At 43.3% G+C, this 16639-nt stretch overlaps 1 protein-coding gene across 3 annotated transcripts in view; it reads left to right on the top strand.

Annotated features, from left to right (window-relative positions):
- LOC110261786 (uncharacterized) overlaps window positions 1–16639 on the top strand; it is a 321102-nt gene that overhangs the window by 247490 nt on the left and 56973 nt on the right. For all 3 annotated transcript variants that reach the window (XR_002346325.2, XR_014809663.1, XM_084967495.1), the window contains exon 10: window positions 87–189. The gene's annotated coding sequence lies outside the window, so the exon portion shown is untranslated. The remainder of the gene's footprint in view (window positions 1–86; window positions 190–16639) is intronic.

Genomic DNA, 16639 nt, shown 5'->3' with positions numbered 1-16639 from the left:
CCCAAGACATAGGAAACTTGTCAAAGCTCCCACAAAGGTACGTGTTGGGCGTGAGATATTAATTAGCTCATTTTTATCTAAACCAGGAAGCCACGCTTTGGACGGCTATGCTCTGGGACCTCCCTCCTGTCCACGCTGCCCTTGTTCAAGGCCTTTGTCCATGTGGCAAAATCAATTATGCAACTAAAGGTAAGACTCACGTAGATTTGTATATGTGAATTTTTACTATTGTATATAGAAAAGAGTGTGGACTTTGGAACCAGCCCTGGTAGTTACCAGCTGTGTGACCGTCCATAAGTTACCTAACCTTTCTGTGTCTCAGTTTCCTTATCTGTAAAATGAAAATAATAACACCTCCCACATAGGTTTGTTGGAAGAACAACAACTCTTCTGTAAATGTTACCTATTATTATTACAAAATGAACCTGTTATCTTAAATGTAAATAGCCACTCAATGACAATACTTGCCTACACAATTTTTGTTACGCAATTTTAATGTCGTACTCTTTGTTAAAAGTGTAATGAAGCTTTGAGACATTTTTCCAACTTGGCAAGTCACCATCATCCTAGCTGACAGCTGTAAATTCGAGGAGCGCTGCAAGTGATGGTTCCGGAGTGCCTTAATCCACAAGAAAGGGAGAGTCAGTTGTATCAAGGACTTTTTCCCTTTGAGATTTGCAGACACTGATGATGACATGTTGTGTGAAGAGGACCAAAATGATCAGAGTCCTTTTCACACAGAGCAGGTGCGAAACGTCATTTCACTCATGGCCACAGCTACTGTTTTCGGAACAGCCAGATCAGTCAGCTTCTAGTTAGAAAGGAGTCTTCCGCCTTCACTGGAGAGATGTGAGGCTCCCCAGGCAGGCTCTCCTGACAGAAGGTATGAACCCCACATCTGTCATTTCACCAGTATAGCTTCACCTCTAGCTCTCAAAGGCCCTTTCTTTGGAAGAATCCGCTAATAAGATTTAAATATGCCCGGAGGTGTCCAAGCTCTTGCAGAACCCACCCTGATTGCCTAATCAGTTGATACCTTCTGCCAGCATCCAGATGAAAAGTAAAATACTTCTAAGGACTCCACCCAGGCCGGTGAGAGAGGTGAGGGAGGAAGCTGGCAATGATGCCAGCCTCTGAGTCTGGGTCCTGGTGTGGGTGTCCAAGCCCCTCAAGGCATTAATGGTACATCTTGCCAATAGACATTCGATAAGGGAATTAGCCCTTTGTGCTTTTGTCTGCAAGATTATATGGGGAAAGATTCTGAGATCCCTAATTCCCACAGTCTTCATATCCCATCCTTGAGGATCCCAGGAATCTAAAGCTTGCCAGAACAAATGAAGGGCCTGATTATGAAATTGTTTGTCATTAAACCATTAGTGATTCACACATTTAACTCTAATTAAAGATGAGCTACTCTACTTACTGCTGATTGTTGCAAAGGAGATAACTGCTCAGCTCTTCCAAACTTTTAACCACCATCTAGCAGGAAATGCAGCTTTTACCAGGGGCTGGGCCACCAGGGGCTTTCTCAGTAAGTGCAGTTCCTTCTCAGGTTGAACTGCCCTCCTGTTAAGGACGCTACCTTCAGATGCTAAAGTTCGACAAGCAGGTTGGTGCAGATGCTGATGTGTCCATCATCTTCAAGGTGAAGAGTCAAGAGGGGAAATGAAGAGGGTGCACATGACCACGGAAGACATTCTCTTTGCATTTCTTGGTAGTTTGAATGAAAAAGTTTCCTTACTCAAGAAAGGAGCATTTTAGACTCAAATGCTGATTTTGAAAAACAAAGTTATTTTATCTTCTGGTATGTTGTATTTGCTTCCTCCCCACCCAATATATATTTACTCATCTTTGAACCCAAAGTTTCATAATCGGTTTTCACAAAAAAACTTCCTGTCTTTTGTGATTTAGGTTTCGGGGTTTTTTTTTTAATTGAGTAAAAAAACCTATAGCAGAATCATTATGCTGATACCTTAAGATATCCTTGTTTAATCGGCTGCCCTGGAAAAATCACATTTGGATTTTTCAGGGCAGTCCTGCCTGTTGAGGTCCCTAGTTACGAAGACGCAATGATAGTGATAATGCATAAAGGAGAGTGGCAGAGCGGACAACCAGTGTTGACAATTATTTCTTTCCTCTCCTGTACTAGTATATAATCCAGGAACTCTTAGCCTAGACTAAGGACCCAACTTTGGCCAAATCCCTAAGACCTCTACTCTCTGCTCCCCCTTGGGGACCCCAGCAGAGGGAGGACACAGGCATGTGCCAGTGACAGCTGGCTCAGAGGTCCCAAATGTACCCAGAGATTCCTTCTCCTGCTAGAGGAGCAGCACTCTCGGTGAGAGAAGAGCCAGAGGTGGGCCTTGAGTCTTGGCTCAGCCCTTAGTAGTTGGTGGCACTTGGCTTCTTGCCAAGCTTCTTGAGCCTCTATTTCCCCCTTATGGAAACATGATTTAAAATAGGTACATCACAGATTTGCAGTAAAAATTAAATGAGAGCATGTTTCAAAGCAAATGCAGAAGGTATTTAACCAACATTAATTTCCTTTCCCTGGTCTAACTATTGATTTCGAGTTTTAACTCCCTCTATAAACCATTCTCCTTTTCCGAATTTTAATCTAGTCTGGTCTTTGGCAGCTGTCCCCAAAGGAGTTATGATTTATGAAGGTTCAAGACAGAATGCTTTTTTTTTTTTAATCTTGGTAGCTGCTGGCCAGACTTCCTTAAGGCACACACAGAAAACAATAAATATTTGATGTGTAGTGGGTTGAATGGTGGCCTTCCACAAAGCGCTGTGTTTGCCCTTATCCCAAGAACATGTGGATGTGACCTTATTGGGGAGGAAAAGATGTAATAAAGTTAGGGATGAGATGAGGTCTTCCTGGATTATGCCGGGAGGCCTAGAGGCAGAGGTAAGTTCCTTATAAAAGTAAGACTTGGGAAGAGAACACTGACAGAGGAGGAGGAGGTGCTGTGACCATGGAGGCAGATTGGAGTGTGGTGGACACAAGTCAAGGCATGCTAACCACTGACCATCTCCAGGAACTAGAAGAGGCAGAGACTGGTCTGTCCCCTAGGGTTCCCAGTGGGAGGACAGCCCTGCTGGATTTGGAACTTCTGGCCTCCAAACTAGAAGTGAGAGAATACATTTCTGTTGTCTTAGGTTGCTAAATTTGTGCTACCTTGTTACAGTAGCCACAGGAACTTGATACAAAGTGCTACTGTTATGTTATTTTATTTTTATTTTTGCTTTTTAGGGCCAAACCCACAATATATGGAGGTTCCCAGGGTAGAGGTCAAATCAGAGGTGCAGCTGCTGGCCTATATCACAGCCATAGCAACATGGGATCCAAGTAGCATCTGTGACCTACACAGCAGCTCACAGCAACGCCGGATCCCTAACCCACTGAGTGAGGCCAGGGATCAAACCCGCATCCTCATAGATGCTAGTCAGCTTCATTACTGCTATTATTAATATAGATTTCCTTCCTCTCAATGTTGTTGTAAACCTAAAATTGCTCTTTAAAAATAAAGTCTAACACATACACACATAATGTTTTATTTTAAACCAGTACTTTTTAGCTTTGAAATAGAAAAGGTACAAAAGTCCCTGCTCTTCACATTTTTCTAACAAGAAACTTTACTAAAACAGTGGCAGTCAAGGGTAGAAGAGTTTCTCAGAACATTGAAGTCGTATTAAGTACTTCTGCTTTCAGTCATCAAAAATACTATGAAAAAATAAGAAAAGAAACCACTTTTTTAAAAGTGTTTGCCAAAGTTCCCATTGTGACTCAGCAGGTTAAAACCCAACAGAGAATCTGTGGGGATGTGGGTTTAATCCCTGGCCTCCCTCAGTGGCTTAAGGATCCATTGTTGATGCAAGTTGTGGCACAGGTCGCAGATGTGTCTTGGATCTGGCATTGCTCTGGCTGTGGTATAGACTGGCAGCTGCAGCTCCAATTCGACCCCTAGCCTAGGAACCTCCATATGCTGCAGGTGGGGTCCTAAAAAGAAAAAAGGGAGAAAATAGTATTTGCCTTTAAACTCTTGCGTGTCAACTTTGGTGCTGTTGGGGCACCGAGAATACTAATAACCTTTATGTTATTACCAGTGGGGGACTTTCCATCCCCACCCCACCACCACCCCAAATCTCATAAAGAAGGATAACAAAGACACCTTGTGATTTCATCACCCCTCCTGAAACACTTGCAATGCTGATAACCTCCAACACTTTATTGACAAGAGTGAAATATTGGCTCAGTTCTCTGTGCTTTAAAAAGCCCATGTATCACCATTTGGCATCTTCAGGTTTGACTCATTCAGGATATTGTGTTCTTTTCATGAGTACACAGTGAGCTAAGGTTCTCTCAAGGGTATAGGTGTGTTCAGGAAGAAACATTCATAAGATTTTCTTCTTAACTCTAATCACGGAAAATTAGCTTTCTTATTAAAAAAAAATTGCCTTTTTCCTAGGGGTGTACTACAACTGTAAGATGAGAGCACATCACCAACAAAATATCAGATTAAATGCAAAAGTGGATTAAAGGTGGTTTAGAACTTTGAACAGCAGAGAGGAAGCTGTGGTACCTGTGCTGTTGTTAAGACTGGAGTTTGGGATGATTATCCTACATCGCAGTTCAAATGAGGTCAATGGGCTTTCCAGTCATCACCAGGGGAGGGCAGGCAGAACCAGCATCTTCATGTGATGAGTATGAATTCCTTGGCTTGTTTTGCAAATTCTTTAGTAAGTACAGGACCTTTTACTTAAGTCAATACCACTCCTCCCCTGCATTTCTTCCACTTATTTGATACATTCTGTTGTTCTCTTCCACAAGAGTCAAGAAAGCATTGCGTCCAACAGGATTTTGACTTATTTTTTACTTTCCTCAGAAAAAGAGTTACATAGGCATTTTCTACTTTTAAATATAAGCTATCCCTGGAGACTAAGTGGCTTATTATAGGACAGAATAGTAAATACACATATTCCTATATCTTTGTTCCTAGCACATAGTAGGTATCAATAAATACACATTGGCTACTGAATGAATATGTTTACATGTACTTTCTTGAGCATCACAAGTAAAAAGTATCAAATGAGTTAAGTCATGAAACAAAGAATAAGTTTTTATTAGGCATCATGGAAAGAGGATCAAGAAGTGATCAATGTTTAATCAGCACTTACTACATCTCAAACATTTTGTGGCCACTGGGAATGCAGCGAATGAGACAGTCCCTTCCCTCATAGGACTGTCATTCTAGCCAGGGAAACAGACAATAAACAAACAAATGTTAAGACAAAGTTACGAGCTCTCCTTGAGATGCCATAGACATTCACCCTAAACCAAACCTAGATGTTGGTTAACTTCCAGGTCAACTAACTCTGGTCCTTATTTGAACACCCTCCACCTCCCAACACACGCACAAATTTTAATCTTTCATAGTGCAATGTATTTGAAGTGGAAGAAACATATCTGTAATTGAGCTGCTATTTTCTTAAGGCCTTTTCCAACTCTTTCTCATAGTTCAGAAGCAGACACCAGGAATTTCCTGGTGGCCTAGCGGGTTAAGGATCCAGCATTGTCACTGCTTGTGGCTTGAGTTCAGTCCCTGGCCTGGGAATTTCTGCAGGCTGCAGGTGCAGCCAAAGAAAAGAAGAAGCAGGTGTCAAAAGTCTAAACCAGTTTCCAAGAGTGTGTCCTGCAGATCTAAGAATGGGAGTTATTCATTTGTTCATTGCTTCAACAAAACTTTATTGCATGGGATAGACTCTCCTAAATAGTAACACTGGGGGTGGGGGCAGCAGTAAGTCAAAATCCCTCTCTTCTCATGAAAGCTTATGGTCCCAGGGGGGCGGGGGCGGATAGTAAAGAAATACTTATACAAACACACACACACATTGACACATTTTAAGTAAGATGGCCATGAAATGCCTCTAGTGAGTGGTCCTCCAAGGAGGTGAGGGAGCGAGGCATGCTGATATCTGAGGAAGAGCATTTCGGGCAGAGGCAAGTACAAAGGTCCTGAGTCAGGAGGTCCGTTGGACTGAAACACAGTGACAGAAGGGGTTAGTGGTCAGAGATAAGGTCAGAGACGTCATGGAGGGCTGGTCAGGTAGCATCTCATAGGCCACTGTGAGGACTTCAGCTTTTTACTATGACTGAGACAGGAAGACCTTGGAAGATTTTGAGCAGAGGAATGGCATGACTTGACTTGAGTTTTTAAAAGCTGCTGTGTGGAGGGTTGGCTGTGAGGAGCAAAGGTGGGAACAAGTTAAGATGAGCTAAATGGCTAATGCAGCAATCCAGAAAGAAGACGGTGGTGGTTTGGACTAGGATGGTTGACGTGGAACTGGTGTTAAGTGGTCCGATTTGGGACATGTCTTCATGGAGCTCATCGGGCTTGCTGATTTGTGTCTGTCAAGTATTAGAAAAAGAGAGGTGCTTCCAAGATTTGGGGACCAAGAAACTGGAAAGGGACGTTGCCATTTGCTAAGGTGGGGAAGACGTAAAATAAGCTTGGAGAGGAAGGTGTCAAGAGTCTGTTTGACGTGTCTGTTACATAGTCAAGAGGAGTGTGGATTACACAGGCTATGCCAGGCCAGAACGAGGCTGGGACCACAGGTGAGAAAGCTCCACAGACAGAGGACTTAGGAATGCTGGGCTACTGATAACAGGTTGCTTTACTCCAGGACCCCTTAATGTTTTTAACCCAAATATACTTTGCAGACATCCAAGAGAAGGATTTAAGGTTTACTAAACTTATTTTTTAAGTTTTACCACATTCATTTTAGGGAGCTTCCAGTCACACTATTATTTTATACAATGTCCTTTGGAGAATTCTGTTGAAGACAACACATAATAGTTTTTATAACAGAACTAGCTCCACCTTGAAGCAAGATAGCACACAAAGCAATAAGAAGTTAAAATATATATCCTTTGGTCCGTACCCGATAACTTTTGTGCTTCTTTGCATTTTCCCTTGTGAATTGATAGAACTCCATTCTATCTTGGGATGCAGATCCTTCTGAGTTTGGTTGTATGAATTAAAGCCTGAGATCTTGATCAGCTCACTCCTTGGGTGAACTAACAAAGTCGAATTTCTAAACCTGAAGGGCAAAGAGCTCAGCCTCACGAAGTCCAGGCTAAAATAGTTAACTTACCTTTGTCCTTTACTTTTCTTTGACTCAGTGGGTGGTACAAATTCAGGCCACCACCTTTTATGTTCATCTTGATCAATTTTCGCCTAGAACCTCTTGTCCAGTTACCGTCACTGTCCTGCTCCCTGATGATCTCGTTTTCCTAGAGCTTAAACCACATACAGACCAACGACTCCCAAATCCACATCTCCTGCTGCCGGCTTTCTCCTGAATTCTAAGATGGGATTTCCGCCTGCTGTCAGCATCTGTACTGTCGTATCCTAGATGCATCTCCACCTCACCGTTTCCCAGACTGAGGTCAACTTTTCCCTCAAAACGTGTTCTTGTTCCTGCAGTGTTTATTTCCATCTGATAGGGATGGAGTACAAGTCCCAGTAAAGGACCATAGATAAAGAGGGAAACTTAGGGGACCTTGGGAGATCACTGTAAGTTGATAAATTGCTCAAAAAATCCTTTAGAACAAGGCAGGCTTGCTTGACTAGTGGAGGTGCAAGAATTGCCTTAGGTCATTGGGTGCAGGATGGGATGAGGCCTGCATTCAGATTCAGACCAAGGGTGGGAGTCCGAGGCTCACCCTTCTGCTGATTTGAATACGCAACTTACCAGATACCTAGGAGGAGCTACTACTTCCAGAAAGGAAGAGGTGGTCTTTCCTGGCCTCCACTCCCCTTGGATGATAAAACTGTAGCCCACTGATCCTCAGGGCAGAGCTTCCCTGCCTGCCCGCTTGCACCTCTCACAAATGTCCTATCTTAATAAATCTATTTCTTGCCTATTACTTTGTCCCTCACTGAATTCCTTCTGCACAGAGACATGAAGAACCTGACCCTCAGTGAGTCCAGACACAGGGTGAGTGATTCTCATTTAAAACTGTGGGTTTAAGTCCCAAGCTGGGTTTAGGTTGGGTTCGAGTCGCAGCACGTGGGTTCAAGTCCCAATCTGTGTTCTGGCTGGGTTCAGGCTGGTTAGTGCTTGTTAGCGCTGTCGCATCTGTAGCACCACCATGCTCCTGCCACTCTACAGAGTAACCTGTAGTCATCTTCCCTTTGATGCCTCCATCTGCCCCCTGCCACCCTACCCAAGCCCCCAACATGCAGTCATTTGCCAGGTCAGGTCATCACTACTGTCTAAACCTCTCTCCTCCTCTAAGTGAAGCTTCCTCTCTTCCCTCCACTGACACCACTCAGTTTCAAGTCTTCATCCTGTTGTAATTGTTTCATAAGCTTCCAAGTGACTTCTGACCGTCTGCATGGGGCCACCACCCACAACCGGTCCTTTTTGCCCCTGTCAGAGTTACCTTGTCAAATGGAAAACTAGCCATGTAACTTCTCTGATTGAAAGCCACCAGTGGTGTCTCATGACCTTTAGAATGAAGCCTGTGTGTTCACGGCCTTTCACAGTCTAGCCCAACCCACCTTCCCTGCCTCACCTCCCACCTCATGCCCAAGACACCCAGAACAACCCTTTCTCTCCAGGACATGACCTTACCTACCTACCTCCATGCCTTTGCCGGGAACATGTCCCATCTGTCTTCACTCCAACCCAAACAGCATCCCTTTTCAGCCTTATAGAAAATGAAGCCTCCTTTGAGAGCCTTCCTTCTGGACCCTTCCAGCAGTCCGAGCTCTCTGGTACCTAAAACATTATTTTATATGTAACTCAGACTTCCCTGAGCCTTGGTAGCCTGGAGATACAGGGAAGAATGTGGGTGGTCTGAGTGAGTACCTCCTACCAACCACAGCAAGGCCTTTAGACTTGAGTGGGGTTTTTTTAAGTTTTATTGAAATATAATTAATTGACAAGGCTGTGATGATTTCTGCTATATAACAAAGTGACCCAGTCATACATATAAACATACCCATTCTCTCTCGGATTCTTTCCCCACATAGGTTATCACAGAATACTGGGTAGAGTTTGTGCTATACAGCAAGTCCCTGTTGGCCAATCATTCTGTATACCTCAGTGTGCAAATGTCATTCTTAAACCCCAGTCCACCCCTCCCTCCACCTGTCCCCTTTGGTAACTAAGTTTTTCAAAGTCTGTGAGCCTATTTTTGTTCTGCAAGTAAGTTAAAGTTAATTTTATCCTTTTTTTTTTTTTTAGATTCTACATATAGGTGATGTCATATGTTTATCTTTCACTGCTGACTTACTTCACTTAGTATGATAGTTTCTAGATCCATCCATGTTGCTGCAAATGGCATTATTTCATTCCTTCTTATGGCTGAGTAATATTCCATTGTATGTATGTACCACATCTTCTTTATCCATTCCTCTATTGGTGGACATTTAGGGTGCTTCCATGTCTTGGCTGTTGTAAATAGTGGCTGCTGTGAACATTGGGGTGCATGTATCTTTTTGAATTATGGTTTTCTCTGGATGGATGTCCAGGAGTGGGATTGCTGGATCTTGAGTTTTTTAAAGTGAATGATGTTGTTGACAATACTTCTTAAGAGCTTTCCAGGTCAAAGACAAACCCATGGAGGTCAGATGGGGGCACAGTGAGGTTGTAGGGTGACTGGAGCTGAGAACTTGTCAGGAACCAAAGGGAGCTCTCAGGGGCTGAGTTGCCTTTTTGTCCCACAGCAGCAGCTAGAGTTCATGAAGCGTGTTCTACTTTTTCTATGTCTGCCTCTCTCTGGATCCATCTGTATCTCCCAACCTCTCTACCAACTGCCAGATATCCTTCTATCTCCTATTCACACCCAACAACTGAGATTCTGCCTGTCAGGCCACCTTGGAGCCACCTGGAAAGTCTTTAAAATGCTTCCCTCAGGTCAGTTGCCCTCACCTTGGCCACACCGTTATGGTCATTGGGGTTGCAAGAGCAGGGCCCTCAGTAGTGACCGGAGCCATGACACTATTACAGTGGCTTGTCAAATTTAAGTATCTTCCTTGTGATTCAGAAAGGTTACAATGTGTCCACAATATAACCGTGCACAGCCAGTATGGTCTTCTGCTTCCACACTTCTCTTTCCTTGTTACCGGGAGGCTCAACCTCAGGATCCCTGGTCACTGCACACAGGCATCGCTTCCCTTGCATTGATGGCATTCCTGTGACCCCTGCCTTCTCCATCCAGAAGGTGGCTCGTGACCTCACTGGTGTTAGGTTGGTCTGCAACCATGTTTGTGTCAGAACACAACTGTCCTCACCCAACTTACGCTAAACCCTGTTAGACCACAAAAGTGACCTTCTTTTTTTTTTTAATGATTTTTATTTTTTCCATCATAGCTGGTTTACAGTGTTCTGTCAATTTTCTACTGTACTGTAAGGTGACCCACATACATATATACATACTTTTTCTCCCATTATCATGCTCCATCACAAGTGACTAGATATAGTTCCCAGTGCTGTACAGCAGGATCTCATTGCTTATCGATTCCAAAGGCAATAGTTTGCATTTATTAACCCCAAATTCTCAGTCCATCCCACTCCCTCCCCCTCCCACTTGGCAACCCAAAGCTAGTTTCTAATAGCACCTTTTATGATGCAAGTCTTTTCTCTTAATCTGCTTATTTGCTTCCTTGCAGCTCCCCCACTCCCAAGGAACCTGACAGATTTAGGAGGTGATACTAGAAGGTGGTTTGACCACCACCCTCAAAAGCATTCTTCCTTGTCAGTCCCTAGCCGGTGTCCAAATCCAGACTGTGCACTTCGACTCTCTCTCCTAGGGTGAGTTCCTTCTCCTTCAAGGGCACCACCCATCGAGTGACTTGATTATAAATCTTAGCATGAGCCTGAAGCATCAGCCAACTTCTCCATGGACTCATTGTCCCAGGAGGCTCATCAAACACCCATAACCTGTGGCATTAGCACCCTGTGGTCCCAGGAAGCTTATCAAACCCCTGTAACCCATGGCATCGTCACTCTGTCTCCCCTACCCCCCGCCACCCTCACTGCCCTGTATAGGTGGAGGCTCAGAGCCTAAGTCCTCTCTCTTTTCCAGGGCTATACACACAATTCTAATTACCCTAACACTTGCCATGTTATGCTGTATTTGTCTGAGACAGGAGGAAACAAATATTTACTAATAACTAGTATGACCCAGCTTTTGTGTTAGATGCTTTTCATGTGTGGCATTGTTTAATCTTCATGCCCCACCCTTTGAGAAGGGAATAATTATCTCCACCTTACACATAAGGAAATAACTCAGAGAAGTGACATGTCCTATCACAAGACCTCACGGCTAATGAGAGCCTCCCCCTCTCCTGCCCCCTCTGCTGTGAGCTCCTCTTTGGCAGTGACTGTCTGCAGTTGTCACTGCATCTCCCTGGCATCTGTCACACTCTTAAGTGGGGGCTCAAGCAATATTTTTCCAAGGAAATAGGAAGGGAAGGAGGGAGGAAAAGTAAAGGCCCTGGATTTCGCCTTGCTCTTAGCGAGCACTTAATAGATGTTTATGAATGAATACCAAGGTTTGAGAGAAGCCCTGGAAGCTTTCCCATGAGGCAGTCGAGTGATCTGATTGGCAGGACTCAATTTATCAGCCTCCTCCAGGCAAGCTTGTGAAACAGAGCAAGAATGATGGGGCTGGAGCTAATGTAATTTCAGATGAATCCATTAGAGTCCTTGTACTGCTGGAAACTGGGACGCAGAATTAAAGTGCCCTTTATAATTTATACTCAAACACAAATGGACTGTGGAAAGTGGAACCTTTTGCTTTATATTCTGATGCCTTTTGCTCTGGCTCGGGAATTGGTTATCAAATGAAGAGAGCTTCAATAAGGGCAGAAAGCTGAGGTGATTTAGGAGTAATCCTTACCCCAGCCTGAGAGTTAGACGCGCTGACTTATCGAGCTGGCCTCCAGTCTTTCAATTTTATGATTATATTATTTGGGTAACAAAAGGCAGGAGAGAGGAGACAGCCAGACTGGAGGAGCCCCTGTCTGATGAGAAGCTGTCAGGTCTGAGGGAGTGTGGAGAGAGGCTGGGAGTCTATTTCTCCTCAGCCCTGCACCTTGTCACTGAGACTCGTTAATAAACAAACCACTGGCTATGAATATGTCTGTGTTTCCATGGCCTCTGTGCTTAAGTGGGGTTGGCTGGAAAAATATGAAGTCCATGCCCATGGAGCTCTGCTTATTTATCATTCACAAGGAGATAAAGAGGACAGTCCAGGGATTTCTGCCTGGAGCAGAAATGGAAAGAGCGTTGACAGAGGGCATATTTTAAATGTATGCCATTGTCTCATCTTTAGGAAGAAATCAAGGAGATCAGAAACTTAAAGGCTGCAAAGCAGTTCTCTGTCTCTCCACACCTCCAGGGTTTTAGGATCATAGGATTTTAGAGCCAGAAGAGATTTTCTGTGCATCTTCGTTATTTCATAGTGGAAGGAGTGGGGGCCTATGGCTGGAAGCCTGCATCCGTGAGAGGCAGAGCCCCAGTCACATTCAGGCCACCTGAGGCCTCCTGGTGCAGGAGAGCCTGCATGGTCCATAGTTCTCAGTTCCACCCTGTTTTGTCTTGGTTCTGCCAGCGTCTCACGATCTAGCATCCTCCGTAAAGTAAGTGTAATGGTGCCTACTCTTTACAGACTTGCTTTAACTTATCAAGTGAGATAATACCCATGGCATGAAAATGCCTTACAAACTTTAAGAATCAAATGAGGTAACAGCAGTAGGATGAGAATGTTTTTGCAAACTGTAAGCCCTGTTATCAACCTCTGTGCAAATATAAGCATTGTTAATGTTGTTGGCATTAAATAGTATCAACTCCATTATATATCATCAGATATATAACAGATATCTGGAATAACAGATTTCCAGTCTTTGTCCATGATTTTTCAGTTGACATCTTCTGTTAACCTTCTAATAACAATTCCTCTTTTTTGGTAAGCTCTTTATTTTCTTATTAGACAAACTAATATGAGCTCATTATAGATCATTTTAAAATACCAAGTTACATAAATAAAAAATGTCCCCCAGGAGCTCTCACCATGGTGCAGTGGATTAAGAATCCAGCTGCAGCGGTTCAGGTCGTTGCAGATGCATGGGTTTGATCCTCAGCCTGGCTCAGTGGGTTAAAGCATCTGGTGTTGCCTCAGCTGCAGCAGCGTAGGTCACAGCTGTGGCCTAAATTCAGTCCCTGGCCCAGGAACTTCCATAAGCTGTGTGTGCAGCCATTTAAAAAAAAAAAAAAAAAGTCACTTATAGTCCCCAAATCCAAAGATAATCCCCATTAATCTTGTGCTTTATTTCCTTCTATTTTTATCCCGTGCATATCTCAGTGAGTCATGATCATGTAGAATTGAATATTCTCTTCCCCGTTTTTTTCATTTAACATTGTGACTTAGATATTTTTCCATGTTACTAAAATTCATTCAAATGTGTTAATGGTTATCGTCTGGATGTACCATAGTCTACTCAGATCTACTTATGAGCTATTAGGTTGTTTCCTTTGGAAAAATATACATAATGTAACAATTGTGAATAAATCTTTTATGTATCACCATCTATAAATAATATCAAGGATCCTTGACAGAAATAGGAATCTTGAGAAGAGGGAATTTTTAAGGTTTGGATACATTTATTGACTTGCTCTCAAGATTTTATCAATTCACCGCTGCCCCAGGGATGCAGCAACAAATTACCACAAATTGGGTGGCTTAAGACAACAGAAGTTTCTTCGCCCACAGTTCTGGAAGCAGAGGTGGAGATCGAGGTTTTGGCAGCGCCATCCTCCCTCCGAAAGCTCTGGGGAAGAATACTGTCTTGCGTCTTCTAAGTTCTAGTGGTTGCCAGCAGTTCTGCTTTATGGCAGCGTAATTCCAGGCTCAGCCTCCATCTACATGGCCTTCTTCCCTATATATGTCAGTGTCTCCAAATTGCTCTTTTCTGGTGAGGACACTAGTCTTTGGACATAGGGCCCACCCTAATTTAATATAACCTCATCTTAACTTGGTTGCATCTGCAAAAACTCTACTTCCAAGTCTGATCACATTCATAGCCACTGGATATTAGGGCCTCAACATGCCTTTTGAGAGGATACAGTTCAACCCACAATAAGTGGTACATGAGAGTTCCCAGCCCCAGGAATATCACTTCACATTTTAATTATATTATGTATAACCTCAAAACAGAAACAGATTCCATAAAGATTGTCACCAATATTGAGCATAGTGCAGTATAACTTTTCTGGTTTTTTTTTAACTTTTCTGGGTTAGTCTCTTTACATAACCAAGGCTGCTATTTATTTATGTTAATTTTGGGAGCAGCCTTGATCTGCTTTTGAGGTGGAGCTGTAAGCCATCTCTGCTCTGGATCCAGGCCTCCCCTCTTATCTCAGGGAGGGAGCTTTTATCAGGAGCCATCCTGAAGGGGAAGCCTGTGAGCTTGGGAGTAAGACAAACCTGTGTTCAGATCTCAGTTCTGACACTTGGCGCTGGGTCACCGTGAACATTTTCTTTGTCTGTTTTCTCCTCTGTTAAGTGAGGGTAGAAAACGTGGAAGGGTCCCTCTACCCAGTACATGGTCATGACTCAGTACTCGTTAGCTAGGTTATTCATGTCGATTAGTATTGGTGGTGATGGTGGTAGTATCATCTTGCTGCTGGTCCCTCTTCGTTTTTATGTAATAGGGTTCTGTCCACTGCCTGGGTATCCATGTCTGGGCACTCTTCCTGGAGCTCAAGCATTTTCGCTCTGACTCTGACTCTCTGCTACCCAATCCTTTATTGTCTGTGTTCCTAATTCTACCTAGATGTCTTGAGGCCCCTTGTAGATCCTTGCTTTCTGCCACCAGCTCGTCCTCTCATGTCAGGGGGTGTCCTCTGCTGCAGAACCAAGTGCAGGCAGTTTGGTTTCCCCCTTGTGCCCAATCTTATTTCAGTACTTCAGCCTCACCTGCACATCCAGAACTTGCTTTGCATATGAGCCCTCCTGCCCTCTTTGACATCAGATACTGCATAGCGTATCCTTTTTGCCAGCTTTCACTTCAATCACTATGGTATACTGTGATTTTCCAATACTTAATAACTTTTTCTGGACCCTTCTAGGTCCAGTTCATTGTCTTAGCCTGTCCAGTCCCTTCTGTGTTCAAAGTCTTGGTTTTAAGAATTAACTTTACTAGAATCATCCACATTCCCAGCTTTGAAAGAGGATTCTTCGGTCTCATATATAATGCTTCATAGAATAAAAAGCCATATGACGTTTCCCTCAAATTCATTAGTTTTCTGTTCCTCGAGTGTTTTATACTCCACAGGATCACTTATGGAGAATAGAATGGGAAGAATGGGAACAGTCAGTCCTAAAGTGGTCCTGGGCTATATGATATTCCATATGCTCACTCCCACTTTTAAAGTGTTGGCAGTTACTTATTCTACTGAATAAGATAAAGGAATTATAAAATTCTTCTCCATATATTTTATCCTGTGTATTTATGTTACTTTGGGGTGCCTGCTTACAGTAACTACAGTCAAATCCATTAAACATGACTTTTATCTCTTCTTAATGCCAGAACCATCTGCATGACCTCCCTTGATGCGTATTCTTGGTGTCATTAACAGCTAGGCCATGCCCCTCACGATTTCAGGCACAGAACAATGGGTCCTCCATGACCTGGAACTGCACGGTAAAATATCACACTTTAAATGATGTTCTGCGCAAGTAAGACTTAGTCCTATGAGTCAGAAATAGCCTCTTTGCCCTCTATGGCACTGTTAAATAAGTTCTCCTACATACTGTGGAATATCCTCAGGCTGGCAGACCTGAGCATTTGTGTTCTCTCCAGTGTCTTATAGGAATCAAATCTCTTAATTCAAGAAAACAGCCGGAGTGTAAAGAAATGGTTAAAAATACCAAGACTTTGGTTCTGATTAAGGCACATCTCCAGAGGTGAGAGAAAAGATGCCATGCTGGGTCTGACCCAGTTACTCCAGTTGTAAAGCTCATTTCCAAGATTTGTAACTCATAACTATCGGTGTTACGTTACATGCCTATATATTGGCCTACACACATGTGTATGCCTATTGAAAAACCACGGCTGTGACATTCCCATCCTCAAATTCACTAACCAGCAATGGTGTGCTCTTCAAGCACTTGACCTTGTCATACTTCACCAGGCAGAGTGGTGATACAGTTCTAGGAGCGGGAGCTTTCCCTCTGGGCTCTTGAAGTCCCTCAGGCTTTTTAATTAGGAGAGAGACTTGGGACCTTCTTGGGGTAGCAGTCACTGTCTCAGTTTGCATCCAAGATGCTGAGCTCAAGTTCAGATCGAGAAAATGACTCCAGGGTGGACTCTCAAAAACAGGGAGCTTGACTCTTGTTGTTGTGGTTGCTTGATTTTTAAAGAATAGCATCTCACGGAGACTCAGATGCTGTAGGAGATTCACATGACTGAAAAAAAAATGATAAGCAGATGAAGGAACGGAAAGCAGTTGGGAATGAAATTAGAACTGCCTTAAATCTGACAGAGGTTAACAGCTAAGGATTTGATAATTTAAAGAATACTGACTTTCATCGCCCTAAAGAAAATGGGTTTGTACTGAA

Source organism: Sus scrofa, chromosome 7 (assembly GCF_054392235.1).
Source record: "Sus scrofa isolate SSC_HxYL_T2T_F1_AM1 chromosome 7, Sscrofa_HxYL_maternal_Yorkshire_Landrace_v2.0, whole genome shotgun sequence".
Taxonomy (NCBI): domain Eukaryota; kingdom Metazoa; phylum Chordata; class Mammalia; order Artiodactyla; family Suidae; genus Sus; species Sus scrofa.
Note: the sequence above shows the minus strand (reverse complement) of the source record. Positions and strands in the feature narration are given on the sequence as shown.